Source organism: Hypanus sabinus, chromosome 1 (genome assembly GCF_030144855.1).
Source record: "Hypanus sabinus isolate sHypSab1 chromosome 1, sHypSab1.hap1, whole genome shotgun sequence".
Classification (NCBI taxonomy): Eukaryota; Metazoa; Chordata; class Chondrichthyes; order Myliobatiformes; family Dasyatidae; genus Hypanus; species Hypanus sabinus.
The window spans coordinates 135966185-135991090 of record NC_082706.1 but is presented as its reverse complement, the minus strand read 5'-3'; positions in this window follow the sequence as shown (position 1 = coordinate 135991090).

The following is a 24906-nucleotide window of genomic DNA, read 5'->3' as shown; positions in this document are numbered from 1 at the left end:
GTCTAGGCCCAGGGCATTTTGTTGTGTTGTAGCCCAGGTCCTAAATATGTGGATTGATCTGCTGTTTGGACAATTTAAGTGTCAGTTCAGATAGACTAGAAAGGCAGGGTGCCAGGATCTGAGGCGACAGGTGGGCTGATTTTGCATGCTCGTCTATGATAATCACTTTTCTCTTAATGGAGACAAGGCTTTGAGACTATCCCCAGTTGCTATGCTTTGTGTCTGCGAACTTTGCAGTAATCTTCCCTGCAAATATGTTACCAAGGCTTTGGGCCTACTCCAGGCTGCTCTGGAGATTCATCTAAGGACTCAATTTGGTTCAAAATGTTGTTGCTCGCTTCCATTGTTTACATGATCTGTGTTTTTTTTTCTTTCTCTGCGCATTGGAAGTTGGTCTTTTTTAAAATTTTGTTCTTTTGAGCTTCTTGTTTTGTGGCTGCCTATAAGCAGACAAATATCAAGGTTGTATAACTTATACATTCTTTGATAATGAAATGTACTTTGAATATTTGAATAGGTAGAGTGAGTGCGCACAGTCATTATTTTTTTTACAGAGGAAAGGGAGTTAGAAGATTTCAAAGGGATATGTAGGACAACTTATTCATACAGAGAGTGGTGTGTATATTGAATGAACTTCTGGAGGAAGTGGTCAGTCATGTACATTCACAACATTTAAAACACAGTTGGACAGGTACCTGGAAGGGAAAGACTTAGAGGGCAATGGGCCAAATAGATAATGGACGTAGATGGCCACCTTGATCAGTATCTACAAGTTTGGACAAAGGACCTGTTCCAATGTTGTATTACTCAATGACTGACTATCAGGATCAGAATTAGGTTTATTATCACTGACGTGTCATTAAGTTTGCTGTTTCGTGGCAGCAGTAATGTGCAAGACATAAAAAAATTATTATAATTTGCAATATAAAATAAATAATAGAGAAAATAGCAAGGTAATGTTCGCGGATGGTTCAGAAACCTGATGTCAGAAGGGGGCAAAGTTGTTACTAAAATATTGTGTAAAACCCTGTCCATGACCCTCATAAGATTATGAGACAATTGAACATTAATAAGACTACAAAGTTACAAAGACTTATAAAGTTCTAAGACAGGTGAATAGTTCCTTGGTACAATAAGATGGACTCTTGATCTCACAGTGTTGTGACCACTGCACTTCCTCATCTCCCTGTAATGATGCACTTTATTCTGCACATAGTTATTGTTTTCCCTGTACTACCTCAATGCACAGTTCTCAGGATGACTTCTTTTGTGCTAATGGCGGCTTGCACCAATCAGTAAGGTACTTTACCGCCACCTACTGTAATGGAGGATGAGGGAGCCATAATGGGGATCAAATGCTATCTCTACCCCCCCCCCCAACCTGTTTTATTTAAAAAGTTCACCAGGGCCCTACCCATTCCTGCCTCAGTTACCAGAATATCCTGCAAATTAGACACCCCAGATCTATCCAATAATTGCCTACGAAGCTTCTCACGTTCCAACGAATATCTGTAGCACACCATGATCACATGTTCCATGGTCTCTGGGACCTTACAATAATCAAACCACCCATTCCCATGCCTATAAACAAGTGCCAAAGTGGAGTGCAAACATGTATGTCCAAACGTCAGCCTAACCAAGCACACACCTTTCCTCCTATTGCTTCCCAAAAGGTGCCTCCCCTGGACTGATGGAAAGAAATTGTAATACCAACTCCCTGTCCCATTCCTATTCCACAATTTTTGACATTTCCTAATCCCAGCCAACATAATACAAGATCTGGCTCAATACATTCCCATATAAACTATAATACCTACTTCACACTTAGTAAGTGTCTATTTTTTGCAATAACATTTGCCCTTTCATTACCTGATACACCCACATGTGCAGATACCCAACAAAACTGTACTACAATTCCCCTCACTGACCAGAACAGATAATACAGTACCATCAACAGATCAGTGCTCCTTGAATGTTTCAATTCTTAACACTGCATTACTGAGGCAGAGTGTGAGCAGATCGTGACTCTGTTTGGCTTAGCTTGTTCAACAATTGCAGACTAATAATAATGGCCATAAAATCTGCTGTATAGACAGACTATCAGTCGTTTCCCTCTTCGGCAGTAAACCGGGGATAAATATCCCCGAGCCCATCAGTTGCTAACTGGGTGTGCAGACCATCTATAAAGGCAGGAAAGAGGGAAATTTACTGCTGCCGTAAATGACCAGGCACACTCTTACCAACTAAAAGACCCTGTCCACCCTACATCTACTCCCACATTTGGAAATTTCCATTGGGGAACTCCTGGGCAAGCCACAGATGGTCTAATCCACAAATCCCCAAGACTGTTTCCTAGTTATCGGTGCAAAACATTTACCAACTCTGCTAGTATATTCCCAACAATCCATTAAAACAGAATACATCAAATGGGACTCCCTCAACCCTACTAAGGAAGTATACAAGGCTCATTTTTTCTCTCCTGAAGTCAAGAGGTATCTCGCTTTGTTAACCCCCAATGCATCTCTACGTGTGGTTCAGAATGCTTCACTACAGATTGCACTGGTCTGTAGAACCATATAAAAGTGAATACACCGCCTCCCCATAAATCATACATCCATGGTCCAGACAAGTACGATAAATTGTCAATAGAACACACAGAAGCTCCCCAATCATGTCCAGCCGCACAGCAGATAAAGTTAATAACCTGTGTACATTTATCTTTCAGAAATTTTATAGGTGTTCTCGAAGTTAGTCTTGCATCCAGCCATAGCCCCAAGTATTTGAACACAGTGAATACACATACAGAGTAAGGTGAATATAATCCATTCTTTATGTTTCCAAGTAAAAACCACAGATTTTGACTTAGAAGCAGAAAGTTTAAAACACCTGTCTGAAGACCATTCTTCCACTGCTGATAACGCACTGACCTTAGCACATAGACAGTATCACAACCCTTTTTCCATGAAGCCCTATCATCAGCATATAAAACCAAACCAAACCCAGGCCAGGCACAATCAGAAACATAATTAATCATCAGATTAAGCAATTTTGGACTAACAGCACGACCTGGGGGGGGGGGGGAGGGTCCTGTCCTATTATCGACTGCAAACTCTGATGACAGTTCTTCACCCCACCTCACTCTAAACAACTGCCCAAATAAAAAAAATCCAATACCTAGTTGTTCAATCTGAGTTTAATCAAAAGCTCCTCCCTCCATAGTGTATCATAAACTTTTTCAGTGTCCAAAAACACTGCAACAACTAATTCTTTCACTGTAAAAGCTTTTTGAATATCATTTCCCAGTAGTACAAGGGCATGCTCCGTGGATCATCCTTATGAACCCCATTGGTAGCGACTAGGTAATTCTCCATTTATACATTGGGGAGACCTGCCGCAGACTGGGAGACTGTTTCGCCAAACACCGGCGCTCAGTCCTCCAGCAGTGGTGGGATCTCCCTGTGACCACACACTTCAATTCCACAGACCACTCCCACTCCGATTTGGCTGTCCATGGCCTCCTCTACCGTCAAGATGAGGCCACACGCAGGTCGATGGAGCAATACCTTATCTCCCAGCTAGGGAGCCTCCTACCTGCCGGCATGAACATTCAACTCACAGACCTCCGTTGATACCCCTGACCTCCTCCTTACCCCATCCCTATCTATAATTTTAGTCTGGTTCTCTTTCTCTCTCTTTTTCCCCCTCACTATAATCTCCCCCCAGCCCTACCTTTCTTTCTCTTTTATTTCCCATAATTCTCCACCTCCCCTAGCCCATTTCCCTCCAGCCTATTACTTCCCAGCTCTCTATTTCATCGTTTCCCCCCCTTCTTATTCCCCCCATCGACCATCCCATGTTACTTCACTCCTGATGAAGGGTTTCAGCCCAAAACGTCATCACTACCTCCTCCCATAGATGCTGTCTGGCCTGCTGAGTTCTGCCAGCATTTTGTGTTTCCATTATTTTACTTAGTGAAGAAGGGGGAGCAATAGGCCTATAGCCACTTGGCAGTGCCAGTCCCATCCAGACCTTATTATCAAACTTGAGCAGCTTCTTTATAGCTGCCTCAGGCAGATGCTGGATCATACGGTAGCTAACCATATCCTGTTCTGGGCAGTAGTACTTGTACTATTGACAGCAAACATCAGTTCAGCCAACATTAAGTCACCATCTATGGCACTCTCAGATGTCTCCTGTTTCTCACAAATCTTCCCATTGTCCATCAAATTATGCTGTCATCTCTTAAAATACTCATCCTTTAATTGTCTATTGTACATATCTTTGCAAATGTGTTTCCCAGACATTCTGCTTTTTCTTTGTACATAGCAGCCAAATTTCCATTCTCTACTCATACTGGAATCTGGTCATAATCCCTGACACTATTTATTTCCTTTAGCATTCTCCAAACCACCGTCATGCCAGTTTCCCTCCCAATTGATGAGTAAAATCCCCTCCAAACCAAGCCACCTTTTTAGCATTACTATTAACTCAGCTCTCAGGACATGCTGGCATGCATCATTTAACATGATCCTAAAAGAGAAACATCTGGAAATTATTAGTTAATAATTGATTGGCTTATTAGTAGTAGCCAATGAAAAGAAGCTCAGGTCAAAACTCAAACTGTATTTTTCACCAGGAAAAGAATTGAAGTAGGGAAAAAGTTAAGGAAGTATGGGATTGAATTAGAAAGGGTTGGGTCATTTAACTTTCTGGGAGTTATATTTGATTCATGATTAACATGGGCAGATCATATCAGGAAAGTTGAGGAGAAATGTAAAAAAGTAATAAATGTGATGAGATGTTTGACTGGTAGGGAATGGGGAGCAAGTTGTTCAGCTTTGAAGAGAATGTATGTGGCTTTAATAAGATCTGTGTTGGATTATGGAAATGTAGCATATGGATCAGCAGCCAGGTCTCTTATAAGGAAACTGGATGTGATTCAGGCTCAGGTTTTGAGAGAGTGCAGTGGGGCTTTTAAAACATCACCAGTATCAGCCCTGCAGGTAGAAATGGGAGTAATGCCTTTGGAATTAAGAAGGATGCAATTGATGGCAAACTCTAATTTGCAGGGGGACAGTTATTCCTACCCTGCTAAAGGAGTTTTTGCAGGAGCCCCGGGAAAATGGGAAGTTTCAGAGGGAAAACTTTAGTCAGGTAGGGAATGATATTGTTAAAGAATGTGGAGTGTTTGATCTAAGGATAAGTCCTTCAGTAGTTTGTCTGGTTGTAGCTCAATGGAAGCTGGTATAGCCTGACGTAGACTGGCATTTGTTAGAGGTAAAAAGGAAAGGAATATATAAAACTGATTTGGTAAGTGCATTTAACTGTCATGTGATGGAAAAGTACAGTGATTATACTCAGGTCTATACAGATGGTGTTAAGGAACCTGAAACAGGAGTGACAGGGTTTGGGGTGGCTATACCAGCAAAAGCAATTGCAATCAGCAGAAGAATATCTGATAAGTTAGCAGTGTATACAGTGGAGATGCTGGCAGTGTTGGTTGCGTTGCATTAAGTGAAGAAATCTAGTCTAGTCAAAGCATTGATATGCTCAGATTCATCCGCAGTTCTAGCAAGTTTAAGGTCTTTTCACTCAAACAGCCGGCAAGATGTACTTCAGGAAATACTTCAGTTAGTCACAAGAATTGCAAATCAGGAAGGTCAGGTTAAATTTCTACGGGTTCCAGCTCATATAGGGGTGAAGGGGAATGAGAAGGTGGATGAGTTGGCAAAGAGGGTGTTCAAGAAAGAAAATATAGAAATGTACATTAGTATCAGCAAAGCAGAGGCTAAGTGTGTAATCTGGGAAAGAATCATCCAAATGTGGCAAGAAAGATGGGACAGGGAGGGGAAAGGGAGGCATTTATATCAAATATAAAAAAGTGTTGCAGGTACTAGGGTAGGTAGTAGATACCAAAGAGAGGAAATTGTGTGGACTAGGTTAAGGCTGGGGCACTGTGCACTAAACCAAACACTGAAATTGATAGGGAAACACCAGACAGGACTGTGTGAGGAATGTCAGGAAGAGGAGTCAGTAGAACATGTAGTTCTGAGTTGCAGGAAGTCTGGGATACAGAGAGAGATGATGAGAATTAATCTAAGGGAATTGGGGGTGCAGGAATTCACATTAAAAGGGTTGCTGGGCATGGGTGAGAGAACATAGGTTAGGGTATTTTTAGCTTTCTTAAGGGTTACAGGGTTTTTTTTATAGGTTATGATGGATAAACAGGAATAGGGTACGAGGATGGCTAAAGATGGGAGGATAAAGTGTAGGTTAGGGTATATGTGTGTGTGCGATTGGGTGAAGGGGTTTAGAATGTGAGTCTATCGCACACTCCAGAGCAGAAGGTGGCGGTAATGCACCACTAAGCTGGTTGCCAACTGCCGTAAAACAAGACGGAGAGAGAGAGAAGAAGCTCAGGTCCATTTGATTATGAAGAGATGAACAAAAATGAAAATTGTAAGGTAGCCAGGGTGGATTTTAAGGAAGGACATAGGAGAGCTGGAAAGGGACATGAGAAGGGCTTAAGAGATTAAGGAAAGCCCTTAAGCTCTCCTATATTTATGTGGAGCAGGTGGATAAATAAAGTTTATCAGGACTGAAGGGTCTTGGCCTAAAGTGTTGACTGTTCTGTTTTGCATAAATGTGCCTGGCCTGCTGAATTCCTCCAGTATTTTGTGTGTATTGAGAGGGAGTTCAATCTGGGGAAGTGTAAAGTAATACACTTTGGAAGCATGTAAGGTTAATGGCAGGATTTTTAGTGTGGTGGAACAGAGGTATCTTGGGGTACAAATCCATACATCTCTCAGTTGATGTTGAGAAAGCATAATGTGTGCTAGTCTTCATTTGTCAGGTGATGGAGTTCAAAAGCAGCAAGGCAATGTTGCCCCTCTATAAAACAATGGCTGGACCATACTTAGAATACTGTGTTCATTTCTGGTTACCCCATTGGCTAGTGGTTTCATATTTTTCTCACAATTTGCAGAGGAGATTTACAGCTATACAGGACCCTGGTCAGACCCCACTTGGAGTACTGTGTTCAGTTCTGGTCGACTCACTACAGGAAGGATGTGGAAACTATAGAAATGGTGCAGAGGGGACCTACAAGGATGTTGCCTGGATTGGGGAGCATACCTTATGAGAATAGGTTGAGTGAACTTGGCCTTTTCTCCCTTGGAGTGGCAGAGGATGAGAGGTGACCTGATAGAGGTGTATAAGATGATGAGAGGGTTTGATCGTGTGGATAGTCAGAGGCTTTTTCCCATTGCTGAAATGGCTAATACAAGAGGGAACAATTTTAAGGCTTGTAAGTAGGTACAGAGGAGGTGTCAGGGGTAAGTTTTTTTTTAATGCAGAGGGCGGTGAGTGCATGGAATAGGCTGCCAGTGACAGTGGTGGAGGTGGATATGATGGGGTCTTTTAAGAGACTCCTGGATAGGTAGATGGAGTGTAGAAAAAAAGGTTATGGGTAACCCTAGGTTAGTTCTAAAGTAAGTATATGTTTGGTACAGCACTGTGGACCAAAGGGCCTGTATTGTGCTGTAGGTTTTTTTTATGTCTCTGAGATTTGCCAGCATGTTGCCTGTTAGAGAACATATCGGCATAGTAGCGAGTTTAAAACTTTACAGTGCCAGTTATTAGGATTTAGTTCTCCCAGTGACTTAGTTTTCTCTCTCTAGGTAATCAGGGTTTGCTCCCACATTCCAAAGATGAGTAGGTTAGTAAGTTGTGGGTATGCTATACTGGTGCTGGAAAAAGGTGACACTTGTGGCTGTTCTCAGCACATTATTTGGCTGTGTTAGTCATTCATGCAGATGACACATTTCATGGTATGTTCTGATGCACTGCTGTGATAAATAAAACCAATCTTTAAAATATCTTTTTTAAAGAAACTTTTTTGTTTGAATAGTGGTGAATCAGAGATCGGGGAGAGAGGGATTCATTAGCAAGTGCAAATTAAAATAAGGCAGTGGCAAGTGGAATGGACTGTATTAGTGGGGATTTTGAAGCATCAGCTCTTCGAGGCTTCATTATGGAGAGGTTTGAGGGAGAGAATGTGATAAGCTGTAGGTAGTTTTTTTTTCAGTTACTTTATTGTTTCCTCCTTTGTAAATGCAGTTAGAGCAGTATGGGTACCAGGCAGGAGAGATGAATGCTTCTCTTTTGGAAATGGGAAGGCAGGGCAATCTCCATCTGTAAAAAGTGCATCTGGCTGCAGCTTCTAACACTCCATGTTAAGGAGCTCGAACTGGATGAACTCCAGATCATTCTGGAGGCTGAGGGGGTGATGGACAGAACATCTGGAGAGGTAGTTACCCCCAAGGTGTCGGACAGAGGAAACTGAGTGAAAGTCAGGCGGGTGCAAGAGGTTAAACAGCCAAAGCAGGGTACTCTTGTGACCATCCTCCTCAACAGCAGCTATACTATTTTGTACATTGTTGTGGGGGGGTGGTATGGCGATGGCCCAGCAGAGGAATGACACAGCAAACTGGCTCTGTGGCTCTAAAGGGAAGGAGTGGCAGAGAAAAGGTACGCTGTGGTGAACTAGGGATTTGTTAGTTGGGAAAATAGAAAGGAGGTTCTGTGGACAAGAAAGAGAATCTCAGATAGCACATTTGTCTCTTGGGTGCCAGGGTCTGAGGCATCTCTGATTGAGTCCTCAGCATTCTTCAGTGGAATGGTGAACAGCCAGAGTTTATGGTCCATGATGTAGATAGGAAGCATGACCAGTGACTTTGCATCCTGTGATCATAATGCCATTAGTTTCAAAGTAAATATGGAAAAAGATAGGTCTGTTCTGTGGGTTGAGATTCTAAAGTAGAGAAAGGCTGATTTTTGACAGTGACAGAATGGATCTGGCAAGTGTGGATTGGGACATGTTGTTTTCTGGCAAAGGTGTACTTGGTAAGTGGAAAGCCTTCAAAAGTGAAATTTTGAGTGTAAAAGCTTGGATATGTCTGTCAGAATAAAAGGCAAGGATAACAGTTTTAGGCATCCTTGGTTTCTGAGAAATATTGAGGCCCTGGTTGAGAAAAGAGCTAAGAAAATAAAAAGATGCATAGCTGGTATAGACAGGTACTTGAGTATAAGAAATGAGGTACTTGAGTATAAGAAATGCAAGAGTACACTTAAGAAGGAAATTGGGAGAAATAAAAGAAGATATTAGGTTGCTCCAGCAGACATGGTGAAGGAGAATACCAACACTTACAGATTGGCAAATGTGATCTTGTAGGAGTCATTGAATCATGGCTGAAGGAAGATTACACTGTAGCTGGGAGCTTAACATCCAAGGATGCACATTGTATTGAAAGGACAGTCAGGAAGGCAGAGGGGTAAGTGTGGCACTGTTTTTTTTAAAAAGAGAAATTAGTTCATAAGAAAGAAGTGACAATGTTGGATCATTGTGGATAGAGCTAAGGAACTGTAAGGGTAAAAGACCCTGATGGGATTTGTATACTGACCCTCAAATAGTAGCAAGGACGTGACCTACAAGTTAGGACGAGATATAGAAAATGCATACCAAAAGGGCAATGACACAATAGTCATGGGGGATTTCAATATACAGGTAAATTGGGAAGATCAGATTGGTGTGGGATTCCAAAAGGCTGAGTTTCTAGACTGTCTATGAAATGGCTTTATAGAGTAGCTTGTGGTTGAGCCCACTAGGAGATCAGCTATTCTGGATCAGGTGATGAGCAATGAGCCAGAATTGATTGGGGAGCTTAAGGTAAAAGAACCCTTAGAAGCAAGTGATCATAATATGATTGAATTCACACTGAAATTTGCGAAGCCGAAGTTAGACGCATCAATATTACAGTGGAGTAAAGGAAATTAGAGGTATGAGAAAAGGGTTGGCCAGAATTAGTCAACTTTCTGTCGAGGTGGCGCCTGCATACTATGTTCCCTGGGTTGGCATCTGGATCGTTTATGAAAACATATACTGTATTTCACTTTTATGTCTTTTGCAATTGTTTTTCATCTTGAATTTGATTCTGGAATTGTTGGAGCGTGTAATTTGCAGATTTGAAATTGTTTGGGATTTCATCACTCTGGATTCTGGCAGACGGAGGCAGTGTGCAGAAGCCTCATGGTGAGAAGGCTGCGAGCTAATGTTTGTCTCCATTTTGCCAATTAAAGCTTCCATTGTTTGCCGATTTAAACTGAGGGAGATTGAAATGCCAGTGCCTGCCTTTTTATCACTGGGGATTGCTCTGCTGCCAGAGAAGGAAGACTGCCATTTTAATAGCTGGTGAGAGTGCTCTGTTGTGGAGAGGGGATGCTGCCTTTTTATGGCTGGTGAGATTGCCCCCTTACAGAAATGGAAAATGTTAATGAGGTTTTCTTTGTTTTGGATATGGGCTTGGACTATAGGCTTTCCGTCAGTCGTTTTTTTTTGTACTGTGTTTTTCATCTGATATTTCTCATTTTTCTCTGTAGGGGGAGGAAGATATGGGGGTTGAAGTTCGTGTTCCATTTTTTTGTTTTCTGTGAGGATGAGGGATTTAGTGGGGTTGATGATTGTACTGCCTTTCTTTTGGTTTCTTGGCTATCTGGACAAGGAGGCTTTGAGGCTTTAAGTGGAGCAGCAATGGCTGGAATGTCTAGAAGCAATTGGAAGGCACAGGATATATGTATCCTGAAGGAAGAATGACTCTAAAGGCAAGATGACACAACCATGGCTACCAGGGAAAAGTCAAAACCAACGTAATAGAGCAAAGTTTAGTGAGAAGTTAGGGAATTGGAAAACTTTTAAATATCAACAGAAGGTAACTAAAGACATTAAGAAGGGAAAGATGGAATACGAAAGTAAGGTAGTTAATATTAAAGGATATCAAAAAGATTCTTCAGATACACAGTGTAAAAGAGAGGTGAGAGCAGATATTGGACTGCTAGAAAACTATGCTGGAGAGGTAATAACGAAGGACAAGGAAATGTCAAATGAACTGAATAAGTGTTTTGGATCAGTCTTCACTGTGGAAGACACTATCAGAATGGACGAAATTCTAGGCTTCAGGGTCATAAAGTGTGTGAAGTTACCATAACTAGAGAGAAGGTTCTTGAGAAACTAAAAGGTCTGAAGGTAGTAAGTTACCTGGACCATTTGGCGATCAGGCCAGGGTTCTTAAAAAAAGGTGACTGAAGAGATTGTGAAGGCATTAATAGGGATCTTGCAAGAGTAACTAGATTCTGGAATGGTTCCAGAAGACAGGAAAATTGCAAATGTTGCTCCACTCTTCAAGAAGGGATAGCAGCTAGAAGAAAATAAACTGTAGGCCAGTTAGTGACCTCAGTAAATGGAAGGATGTTGGAGTCGAATGAGAAGGATGTGGTTTTGGATACTTGGAGGCGCATGATAAAATAGGCTGTAGTCAGCGTGGTTTCCTCAAGGGAAAATCTTGCTTGACAAATCTGTTGGAATTCTTTTAAGAATTTTCAAGCGGGATAGACAAAGAAGAATCAACTGATGTTGTATACTTGGATTTTCAGAAGGCCTTTGACAAGGTGCCACACATCAGGCTGCTTAACAAGCTACAAACCATGATATTAAAGGAAAGATTCTAGTATGGATAAAGCAGTGGCTGTTTGGCACAAGGCAAAATATAGGGATGAAGGGAGCTTTTTCTGGTTGACTGCCAGTAACTACTGGTGTTCCATGTGTGTCTACGTTGGCACTGATTCTTGCATTGTATGTCAATGATTTGGTTGGTAGAATTGGTGGCTTTGTTGCAAAGTTTGCAGACGCTATGAAAAAGGTGGGGGGGGCAAGTAGTTTTGAGGAAATAGGGAAGCTACCCAGGGATGGGCAGATTAGGGGAATGGGCAAAGGAGTGGCAGATGGAATAGAGTGTCAGGAAGTGTATAATTGTGCACTTTAGGAGAAGAAACGAAAGAGTTGACTATTTTCAAAACTGAGAGAAAATACAAAAATCTGAGGCGCAAAGGGTTTTGGGAGTCCTTGTGCAGGTTAATTTTCAGGTTGAGTCTGTGGAGAGGAAGGCAAATGCAATGTCAGAATTCATTTCAAGGGATTAAATACAAAAGCAAGAAGTGTAATGTTGAGAATTTATAAAGCACTGTTGAGGCCTTGTGTGGAGCATTGCGTGTAGTTTTGGGCCCTTTATCTTAGAAAGGATGTGCTGAAACTGGTGACGGTTCAAAGAAGGTTCATGAAAATGATCCCAGGATGGAATGGTTTGTCATATGAAGAATGTTTGATGGCTCTGGGCCTGTATTCAATAGAATTTGAAAGAATGACCTCAATGGAAACTATTTATTGGTGAAAGGCCTTGATAGTGTATATGGAGACACTGTTTCCTATGGTGGAAAAGTCTAAGACCTGAGGACACAACCTCAAAATAGAGCCACATCCATTAAGAATGGAGATGAAGAGCTATTTCTTTATTCAGATTGTGAATCAACGGCAGCTGTGGAGATGGTCTTTCTGTATATTTAAGGCAGAGGTTGATAGATTCTTGATTAGTTAGGGCATGAAGGGATATGGGGGAAAGCAGGAGATTGGTCTGAGAGGAAAATTGGATCAGCCATGATGAAATGGTGGAGCAGGCTCGATGGGCCAAACGGCCTAATGTTGCTGTTATATTTTGTGGTCTTAAAGCCTTATGGACTCTACAGATATTTTAAGAGAAAAAGGATTGCATGGGACAAAATTGGTCCTCTAAAAGTTCGGAAAGGTAATCGGTGTTTAGGCCAAAAGAGATGGGGGAGATCTTACATCATTTACTCAGGAGATGGACACAGTCCATTGAAGTGAGGGAAAGCTGCAGAGACGTCATGGACCGCATGCAGATTACAGAGGAGATATTTACTGTATTGAGGCAAATCAAGGTGGAAAAATTCCCAGCTGCCTGATGGGGGATTTCCCTCGGACCCTGTGTCAGACAAGTCCAGAAATTGCAGGGCCCTAGCAGAAATATTTAAATCATCGTTAGCCACAAGTGAGGTGCCAGAGGATTACTAACATTGTCGTGATGTTCAAGGAATGCTCTAAGAGTAAACCAGGAATTAAGAGGCTGGTGAGTTTGACTTCAGTAGTGGGAAAGTTATTGGAAGATATTCTAAAAGATTAGATACAAATATTTGGATAGACAAGGATTGATTAGAGATAGTCAGTGTGGCTTTGTCTGTGGTAGGTTGTGTCTATCCAATCTTGTGGAGTTTTTCAAGGAAGTTTGAAGGGAAGGAAGTGGGTGTTGTCTACATGGATTTCAGCAAGGCATTTGACAAGGTCTTGCATGGGAAGCTGGTCACAAAGGTTCAGTCAGTAGGCATTCAAGATGAGGTAGTAAATTGGATTAGACATTGGCTTTATCGGAGAAGTCAGAGTTGTTGTCAACGATTGCCTCTTTGGAGGCCTGTGAATGCTACAGGGATCAGTGCTGCATCTATTGTTTGTTATCTGTATCAAGAATCTGGATAATAATGTGGTTAACTGGATCAGCAAATTTGTGGATGACACCAACATTGGGGGTATAATGATAGTAAGGAAGACCAGCAAGGTCTGGATCAGCTGGAAAAATGGGCTGAAAATGGGAGATGGAATTTAATGCAGATAAGTTGAAGGTTTTGCAATTTGGAAGGACCAACAAGGTTAAGTCTTGCTGAGTGAGTAGTAGGGCACTGAGGAGTAATAGAGCAAAGGGATCTGGGGATACAGGTTCATAATTCACTGAAAGTGGTGATACTAGATAGTATTGTTAAGAAAGCTTTTGCCACATTGACCTTCATCGAAGTATTGAATACAGGAGTTGAGATGTTCTGTTGAAAAGATGTTGGTGAGACCTGATTTGGAGTATTGTGACCAAAACTCTAGACCTACCTACAAGAAAGATGTAAATATGATTGGAAGAGTATGGAGAAAATTTACAAGGATCTTGTTGGGATTGGAGGACCTGAGTTATCTGGAAAAATTGAAAATGGAACATAGAAATTTACTGCACATTACAGATCCTTTGGCCCACAATGTTGTGCCAACCATCTAACCTACTCTAGAAACTGCTTGGAATTTCCCTAGTGCCTAGCTCCCTATCTTTCTAAGTTCCATGTACCTGTATAAGATGCTCTTAAAAGACTCTATTGTATCTGCTTCCACCACCGCCGACAGTGCATTTCACGCACCCACCATTCTGCATGGGAAAACTTACCCCTTACATCCTCTCAGTACCTATTTCTATGCACCCTAAAACTATGCCCCTCATGTTAGCCATTTCAGCCCTGGGACAAAAGCCTCTGGCTATCCACATGATCAATGCCCTCATCATCTTATCAGGTCATGTCTCATTCTCCGTTGCTCCAAGGAGAAAAGGCCAAGTATGCTCAACCTATTCTCATAAGGTACGCCTTCCAATCCTGACAACATCCTTGTAAATCTCCTCTGCACTGTCTCTACAGTATCCACGTCCTTCCTTTAGTGAGGTGACCAGTACTGAACATGGTATTCTAAGTGAGGTCTGACCAAAGTCTTGTATAGCTATAACATTACCTCAAGGCTCTTGAACTCAATCCCGCGGTTGATGAATGCCAACATGTCATATGCCTTCTTAACAACACTGTCAACCTTCACAGCAGCTTTGAGTGTCCTATTGACAGAAAACCCAAGATCTCTCAGATCGTCCACACTGCCAAGACTCTTACCATTTGTATTATATTCTGTCTTCAAATTGGACCTACCAAAACAAACCACTTCACAATATCTGTGTTGAAGTCACTTCCCAGCCCAATTTTGTCCCACTGTAACCTCTGACAACCCTCCAGACTATCCACAACACCCCCAACCTTTGTGTCATCAGCAAATATACTAACTCACCCTTCTATTTCACCCAGGTCATTTATATAAATCACAAAGAGGAGGGATCCCAGAACAGATACCTGCAGGACACCACTGGTTACTGACCTCCATACAGAATACAAACCATCTACAACCACCCTTTGCCTTCTGTGGCAAGCCAAATCTGGATCCACAATGCAAGCTCTCCTTTTATCCTATGCCTCCTTACTTTTTGAAGGAGCCTTGCATAGGGAACCTCATTAAGTGCCTTACTGAAATCCATATACACTACATCCAATGCTCTACCTTCATCAATGTGTTTTGTTACATCCTCAAAAAATTATCAGGCTTGTAAGGCATGACCTGCCCTTGACAAAGCGATGCTGACTGTCCCTAATCAGAGTATCTCTCTCCAAATGCTCATAAATCAGAATCAGGTTTATTATCACCGGCATATGATGTAAAATTTGTTAACTTAGCAGCAGCAGTCCAATGCAATATATAATCTAGCAGAGAGAAAAAGTAATAATAATAAATAAAATAAGACCTAATAATAAATTAACAAGTAAATCAACTACATATATCGAACAGATTTTTTTAAATGTGCAAAAACAGAAATGCTGTATATTAAAAAAAACAAAAGTGAGGTAATGTCCATTTAGGAACAACATTTGCGACCCTCCAATCCTACGGTACTTCTCCTGTCCCTATTGATGACACAAAGATCATCACAAGGGACTCAGCAATCTAGGTTGAACAGGTTAAGCTATATTTCCGAGAATGCAGAAGATTGAGGAGAGATTTGATCGAGGTATACATCTGAGGGATGTCGATAGGATAAATGCAAGCTGGCTTTTTCCTCTGAGGTTGGGTGAAATTACAGCTAGAGTTTATGGTTGAAAGGTAAAATGTTTAAGGGCATGGACAAGATGGACAATTTCCCACTCAGGATCCTCAAGATTATTATTGTTATGCCACCTTCAGGGTGGAGGAGCAAAATCTTGTATTCTTCCTAGGTAGCCTCCAGCCTGATGGCATGAATATCAATTTCTCCTTCCGGTAAACTAATTTTTCTCTTCCCCCCCCCCCCCATTCTCCACTTCTATCTTTTACCTCTTTTCACCTGCCTTTTACTTTCCCCTGAATCCCCTCTCCTCCTTCCATTTCTCTTGTGGTCCACTCTCCTCCCCTATCAGATTCTTTCTTTTCCTCACCCACCTATCACATTCCAGTTACCCTCCTTCCTCTTCCCACCCCCAACCTTACTTTTACTGGCATCTTTTCCTTTCTTCTCAGTCCTGATGAAGAGTCTCTGCCTGAAACATCAAATATTTATTCATTTCCACAGATGCTGCTTGTCCTGCTGATTTCCTCCATTTTCTATGTTTCTGTACTGTTTTGTTCTTTGATCTGTTCTAGACTTGACAACACTTCTGTGCCAGTATTTCCACTGTCATCAATTTCCCAAACTTCCTTTTAATAATAAAAAAATCTACCTCGTTCCATGTCCCAGTGATCTTGCCTGCACACCACTCAGACTGACAATTTCAGAGACTTAAAAACCTCTGCAAGACGTTTTTGTATAAAGTTCAAAGTAAATATATCACTGTATGCAACACTCAGATTAATTTTCTAGTGGGTTTACTCAATAAATCTATAATAGAATAATAACCACAATAAAATCAATGAAAGACTGCACCAATTTGGGTGTTCAACAAGTGTGCAAAAGACAATAAACCATGTAACTACTGTAATAATAAATATTGAACATGAGATGAAGACTACTTGAAAGTGAGTCTGCAGGTTGTAGGAATATTTCAATGATGGGGCAAATGAAGTTGTCCGCTTTGGTTCAAGAGCCTGATGGTTGAGGAGTAATAACCATTTCTGAACCTGGTGATGAGTCCTGAAGCTCCTATACCACCTTCCTGATGACTGCAGTGAAAAAAGGGTATGTCCTGGGTGGTGGTGGTGGGGGGATCTGATGATGGATGCTGCTTTCCTGTGACATAGCTTTGTGTAGATGCTTTTCTGAAAACCCCTTTCTCTCTTTTTGAAGCTCTTTTTGAAAACAAGTCAGCATCATTCCTGTCATAAGCCCCTAAGGATCTTGCAAGTTTTAATACTCATTCTTCTAAATTCCAAAGAGTATAGAATTAATTTCTTTCGCTGCTTGTGATAAGTCAGCCTATTTGTTCCAGGAATAAGCTGATTATATCTCTCTTTTGGGTCATTTCTAATCCAAGCTCTTTTCTTTTTTTCCTTTATCTAATTCCTTCACAATTTTATACAACTAGAGACTTCAATCCCCTCTTCAATTTCAAAAAGAACAGCCCAGATCTATCCATTTGATCCCCATGCCTACAAAATTTCAATCTGGTACCTAGATCCGCAACAAGAACACATTTAACTCAAATAAACATTAAAGGAATTGGGCAGCTGTACACAGTTTTATGATATTCACAAGCATCTGTCTGTGCTTTACACCCTAATAAATACAAGGAACCAGCAGGGGTTTTAACCAAGATGAACCCAGAAAATGCTGGAACCACCCACCATGTCAGGTAATATCTGTGGAGAGAGAAACAGTGAACATAACAAGGTGAGACTATTTTCATTCAAATTGATTAAATGTCTGGCAGTGGCATGTTTCAAAAACTCCATTCCTGTCACACTGGACACTTACCAAATATTGAGCTGGAGAGCAGGGAAGGTTCAGGCATAAAAGGGAGCTACTACCTAGAGGAGCGGTCATCGACGGTGTGGTTTCAGGCAGAGTGGTAGGGCTTTGGTTCATTCGGGCTTCAGCGAGGTAAGTGGACTTTACTTTTTCCCTTGCATTTGTTTTAGAGGAATAGAGAGCATGTCTGTAGGGTAAGTACTTTGCTCTGGGTGTTAGATGTGGGAATCCTGGGAATCTTCTGGTCTCCCAGATGGCCACATCTGCACCAGGTACACCAAGTTGCAGCTTCTGAGAAACCGTGTTAGGGGTCTAGAGCTGTGGCTTGCTGACCTCAACTTATTAGGGAAAGTAATCAGGAAATAGATAAGAGCTGCAAGGAGTTAGTCACCCTGAGGCTGCAGGAGTTAGATAAGTAGGTGACTGTCAGGGAAGGGATGGGATGAGCTCAGATAGTACAGGGTATCCCTGTGGACATGCCCCTCAGGTAATCATTATCTCATTTTGGGTTCCGTTGAGGGGGGTTACCTGGCAGAGGACAACCATGGCAATTGGGTTTCTGGCACTGAGTCTGGTTCTGTGGTACAGAATGGAGAGGAGAAGATGATGAGGAATGCTCTGGTCGTAGGGGATTGCATAGTGAGGGGAACCGACAGGAGGTTCTGTCACCCTGATAGAGATACCTGCATGGTATGTTGTCTCCCAGGTGCCAGGATATGGGATTTCTCCGACTGGGTGCAGAGTATTCTGAAGGGAGATGATGAACAGCCAGACGTCCTGGTACATGTTAGTACCAATGACATGGGTAGAGAAAAGGAGGAGATCCTGAAGAGAGGATTCAGGGAGTTGGGTAGGAAGCTGAAAGGCAGGACCTCCAGGGTAGTAATCTCAGGATTGCTGCCTGTGCCATGTGCTAATGAGCACAAGAATATCATGATCAGGCATATTAATGTGTGGCTGAGAGACTGGTGTAGGGGGCAGGGCTTCTGGTTCCTGGATCACTGGGGCCTCTTCTTGTGGAGGTACGACTTGTACAAAAAGGATGGGTTACACCTGAACCAAAAGGGGTCCAATATCCTAGCAAGCAGGTTTAATAGTGCTGTTCAGGAGGGTTTAAACTAATTTGGCAGGGGGATGGGAACCGGAGTGATAGGGCTGAGGAAGGGAAAAACAGAAATTAATTAAAGATAACAGAGATGATAGAAAGGACGGGCGGAAGATGAGGGATAATCACAGCCAATGGGATGAGTTACAGGGCAATGGAGGCATGGTGCAGTTAAAACAGAAAGCAACAAATACTGGACTGGAAATGTTATATTTGAATGCACGCAGCATTAAGAAATAAAATGGACAATCTTGAAATTCAGCTACAGATTGGCAAGTATGACTTTGTGGTCATCTCTGAAGCTTGGCTGAAGGATGGCTGCCATTGGGAGCTGAACGTCCAAAGATATATGATGTATCAGAAAGATGGGTCAGTAGGCAGAGGAGGTGGTGTGCTCCTGTGTATAAGAAATAATATTATTAGGAAGGGATGACATGGGATCGGAAGGTGTAGAGACTCTATGGGTTGAGTTAAGAAATGCCAATATCTTCCACAGTGATTATGTTCGTCCACCATTTCCTTGACCCCCATACTACCTCTTCATTATCATTTTCCAGCAGTCCAATATCCAATCTTGTCTCTATTTTACTCTTTATATCTTCTTGGTATCCGCTTTTCTATTATTGGCTAACTTACCATATTTTGTCTTTTCTCTCCTCATGGTGTTTGTAATTGCCTATTGCTTTTTTCGAAGCTTCCCAATCTAATTTCCCACTAATTTTGCCTTATTATATTGCTCTCTCTTTTCCTTTTATGTTGTCTTTGATTTCCTTTATCAGCCAAGTTGCCTCATCCTTCCTTCAGAATACTTCTTCATCTTGTGATGTATTTATCCTATATCTTTTTAACTGCCCCAGAAACCCCAGCCATTGCTGTTCTACCATCATCCCTCATAAGCCTTCCACAAGTAGTCCAGGATGAACCAGGAGATTTGTAATTTGCTTAGGTCTATAGGATACTATAGGATCTATGGTGTCTATGGCTGGTGACCCAGCATCATGTCAGAAGTTCAGATACAAACTTCAAAAGGCTATTGAGCAGAAAGAGGCAATTTTGGAGAAGACAGCATCCACAGCTGGACACTCAACAGTTGTGGCGAGACTTGCACAATATAACATACTACAAAGTAAGATCAAGAAGCATAAGTGGCAGTGACACCTCAATCCCAGATGAACCCAATGCCTTCTATGCACACTTTGAGAGGGAGAAGTATGATGCACACTTCCTCCCTCCCTAAGCCAATACTTCAAGAGGGTGAGTCCACAAAAAGATATCTGGTCCATTCAGTGTATCTGACCGAATATTAAAATTTGTGCAGACCAGCTGGCTGGAATACTTACAGACATATTCAACCACTCAGTTCTGTTGTCCAAGGTTCTCACCTGCTTCAAAAAATGGAAAATATATTGTACTATCAAGGGATCATCGGTGGAAGGGGTGAGCGGTTTCTAGTTCCTCAGTGTCAACATCTCTGAAGATCTATCCTGGCCCAACATATTTAATGAAATTACAAAGGAAGCATGGCAGTGGCTATATTTCATTAGGTGTTTGAGGAGATTTGATATGTCACCAGAGTCTAGTAAATTTGTACAAATGTACCTTGAAGACTATTCTAACTGGTTTGCATCACCAGCTGGATGTGTGGAAGGGAGATCCTGATGATCCTCTCAGTCGTCCTCACAATCTTTTGTAAGGTCTTGTGAGTCTTTGCAATTCCTGCACCAGATAGTGATGCAACTGTTCAGGACACCCTCTAGTTTGCTCCTGTAACTATGGGTTAGAATGGGGGTGGGGTGAACTTTGTTTGCCTCAGTCTCCTCAGCAACTGGAGACATTGCTGTCATTTCTTAACTAAATAGGTGGTGTTGAGGGACCAGGTAAGATTATCTGCATACATGTATGTGTGCATATGACAATAAATTTGTCTTTGTCTTGATATTTGTGGTACCACCGTTCCTCCAATATTAACCCAGTAACATACTGATCTTTTGTATTTTGTTAATTTACTGACAGACTTGTTGACATGAAAGCACAGGATTCTTACCCCTTCCTTTATATGTGTGTGCTGTGGGCAGCTGCTTTGTATAAAGCAAGCTCTCACTGCATTCTCACCCCAACCTATTAGCAATCTGTTCTGTGTCTGCGCTTCAATCTCACAGTTACAAGTGAGGAGAGTAGTTATAGTAATGGTTGTAGGCTTCTTTGAGCAAAAATCAAACTTCTGGAGGTAACTAGTGAGTCAAGCCACATCTGTGCAGGGAAAGGAATTGTCAATATTTCAGACCAGGAGCCTGCATCAGGACTGATTGGAGAGAGAGAAGGAAGCTGGTTTCTTTGGAAAAGCTCTCGTGCACAGTAAAGTGTCAAAAAATTATGAAATGTTATGCAAATGTTATGAGAGCTGTCAGTGATGTAGTGCAAGATTGATTTCAAAGATTCTTCCTTCATTCTTCAAGGTTTAACACCCCCCCCCCCAAGACAATGCAGCATTCCCTGAGTAGTGCATTTGACAGCCAATCTCAATAACTTTTCTCATCAAAAGGTTGACCAAGCCACGACTTTTCTTTATGGAACAATAGAAGATGAGAGGTGACTTGATAAAGGAGTATAAGATAATGAGAGGCATAGATAGGGTGGAGAAGCAGCATTTTTTTTCCACAGGGCAGCAATGGCTAATTTGAGAAGGCATAAGACTGTGTGGCTAAGTACAGCTCCAAAACCATATGCAAGTTTGCTGGTGACACCACTGTTGTGGGCTGTATTAAAGGTGGTGATGAATCAGTATACAGGAGGGAGAATGAAAATTTGGCTGAGTGGTGTAATAACAACTTCTCACTCAATGTCAATAAGACTAAGGAACTAATTGTAGACTTCAGGAGAGGATAACTAGAAGTCTGAGCCAGTAATCATTGGAGGATCAGAGGTGGAGAGGGTCAGTAACTTCAGATTCCTGGTGTCACTATCTCAGAGGACCTGTCTTGGACACATCTTATAAATGTAATCATGAAGAAAGTACAACAGCGCCTCTACTTCCTCAGGAGTCTGTGGAGATTCAGCATGTCATCAAAAACCTTGGCAAACTTCTATAGATGCGTAGTGGAAAGTGTGCTGACTACACTATGGCTTGGTTTGAGAACACCATTGCCTTTGAGCTGAAAATCCTACATAAGGTAATGAATTCAGCCCAGTATGTCACGAGTAAAAACGCCCCCAACCATTGAGCACATCTACATGAAACATTGCCTAGGAAAGCAGCATCCATCATCAGAGATCCTCACCAGCCAGGCCATGCACTTTTCTTGCTGTTGCTATCAGGTAGAAGGTACGGGTGCCTCAAGGAACAACCACCAGGTTCAAGAATAGTTATTATCCCTCAACCATCAGGCTCTTGAACAAAAGTAGATAACTACACTCATTTAAGGATTATTTTACCTTGTACATTTATGCTTGTTATTGCTATTTATTTATATCTGCATTTGCACAGTTTGCTGTCCATTGTTCACAGATACTGTTCTATAGATTTGCGAAGGATTGTACGTGGTGACATGCATATACTCTGATAATAAATTTTACATTGAGCTTTTGAACTTTGTACTTTTAAAGTAATTAAAGTACAGGGAAAATGTTAGAGGTAGGTTTTTTGACAGTGGTAAACGCATGGAAATCGGTGCAGGGGATGATGGTAGAAGCTGATGCAAAGGCACATTTAAAAGACTGTTAGATGAGCAGATGGATGAAAGAAAAAATGGAGAGCAATATGGGGGTGGGGGAGTGTTAGACTGACCTTGGAGTAGGTTAAGAGGTCGGCACAAGGTTGTGGGCTGAGTGGCCTATACTGTACTGCGTTGCTCTTTGTTGTCCATGTATTCCTGGTACAAAGGGGTTGCACTGTGGAAAGATTGAGCAGGCTGGGCCTGTGCACTCTGGAATTTCAGGGAATGAGAGATGATCTCATCCAAATGTGGAGATTCCTGAGCAGGCTTGGAGTCTGAGGCTGCTCCTAAACTGGCAATCATGCTGCAGTGAAAAATCTTGCTGCCTGACCCATTGAGGTCCTCTGCCATTTTGTGTGCTGCCTCAAATGAGGAATGATTGTATTAAATGACAGAACATCATCGAGGGGCTGAGTTGCTGTTCCTATGTCTTTTGTATTTCTTTTCATTTGAGCATCTTCTGACCGAGAAATGTTTCACTTGGAGATGAGAATTATACTTTCCGCTGACTAAAGGGAGGGTGCAATTTGTTTCATATCCCTTCACAACAATGTTGTGTGGAGATATTGAAACATTCCCAGCCTCGTGACCTCCAGTTTTACTGAATATCATTCTCCCAGCAATGGAGGACAATCAGCTTGTAATGTTATGACAGGGCTGTTCAAAATCAGAGGCAGTGGGAGCTAGCTGCCCATTAAGAAGCAAACAATGAATGCAGATATTGAGTTACACTGTATTCCAATCACCTCTATTGAATCCACAATGATTTGAAGACCAAACTGAAATGATCTGAAATTCACTGGACTCGCATTGTGTTCCTGAACATATGAGAGGAATTGAAGAGAATTTGTGGAACTGTGCCATGCTGATTGTATCTGACAGAGACCAAACAGGAGAATATTGAGCAATGACTTGGTCTGTGGTAAGGACAGACAAATGCCACAAATATTTTGCTTGTCAGAAGAGACAACAGTTAATGTACCAGGCAGCGTCTATGGAAAAAAGTGCAGTTGGGCCAAGACCCTTCAGCAGGACTGGAGAAAAAAAGATGATGAGTAGATTTAAAAGGTGGGGGAGGGGAGAGAGAGAAACACCAGGTGACAGGTGAAACTGGCAGGGGGAAGGATGAAATAGAGAGTTGAGAAGTTGATTGGTGAGAGAAACAGGGCTGGAGAAGGGGGAGTCTGACAAGGGAGGATAGAAGGCCAGGGAAGAAAGAAAAATGGGGGGGAGGAGCACCAGAGGGAAGAGATTTGCAGGTGAGGAGAAAAGGTGTGAGAGGGAAAAGGGAATGGTGAAGGGGACAAGGAGGGGGACGGTGGGGGGCATTACCAGAAGTTTGAGAAATCAATGTTCGTGCCAAGGTTGGAAGCTACCCAGACAGAGTGTAAGGTGTTGTTCCTCCAACCTGAATATGATCTCATCACGACAGTAGAGGAGGCCGTGGATTGATAAGGGAATGGGAAGTGGAATTAAAAAGGATGATCCCTGGAAGATCCTGCTGCTTCTGTCAGATGGAGTGTAGATGCTCGGTGAAGTATCCTCCCAATCCACGTTGGGTCTCACCGATGTACAGGAGGTCACACTGGGAGAACTGCAAACCCAACCCACTCACAGGAAAAGTTTCATCTCACCGGGAAGGACTATTTGGGGCCCTGAATGATAGTAAGGGAGGAGGTGTTGGGACAGATATGGCACTTGTTCCGCTTGCAAGGACAAGTGTCAGGAGGGAAATCAGTGGAGAGGGATGAATGGACAAGGGAGTTGCATAGGGTGTGATCCCTGCAGAAAGTGGAGGGAGGGAAAGATATGCTTGGTGGTGGGATCCTGACAGTCTTTCCAGGTGAAGTGACTCGAATTTCTGGTAATGGCCTCCCTCTCCCCCACCCCCTTTTCCTTTTTCCACATCTTTCTATCCTCTCCTGCCAGATTCCCCCTTCTCCAGCCCTGTACCTTTTGCCAATCAACTTCCCAGCTCTTTACTTCACCCTTCCCCCTCCCAGTTTCACCCATCACTTTGTGTTTGTCTCTCTCCTTCCCTACCTTTTAAATCTACTCCTCTTTCTTTTCTCCAGTCCCGCCGAAGGGTCTCAGCCCGAAATGTTAACTATACTTTTTTCTGTCGATGCTGCCTGGCCAGCTGAGTTCCTCCAGCATTTTGCACGGGTTGCTTGGATTTCCAGAATTGGCAGATTTTCTCGTTAGTTAATGTACCAGATTGCTGAACCTGGGACTTGGACACTGAGCCAAACAAACTAAAGCTTTGGAGATTTGTAATTAATAATTTATCTTAACTATATGGTAAGAGGATGATGAATGAGAAAGATTCAAGAACACTGAGTCATTGGTGAATACCAAGCCAGAGAGTAATTTGTAAATATCAGGGATTGTTAAATTAAGAAAAATATAGCATTTCTATTCTGCTATTGGTAGTTGAACAGCAATGATTTAGCTGAGAAAATGGAAAGTAAGCTTAATGTTAGCCTATTGTTTATTGAATACAGTCCAGCCTTCAGTACTATTATTCCAAGGCAACACAATCAATTTCTGAAATGTGGAATGGTGTCTTTGTTTGCAAGAGGAATTGAATAAAATGAGAAAATAGTTTCTCTCCAATTTAATA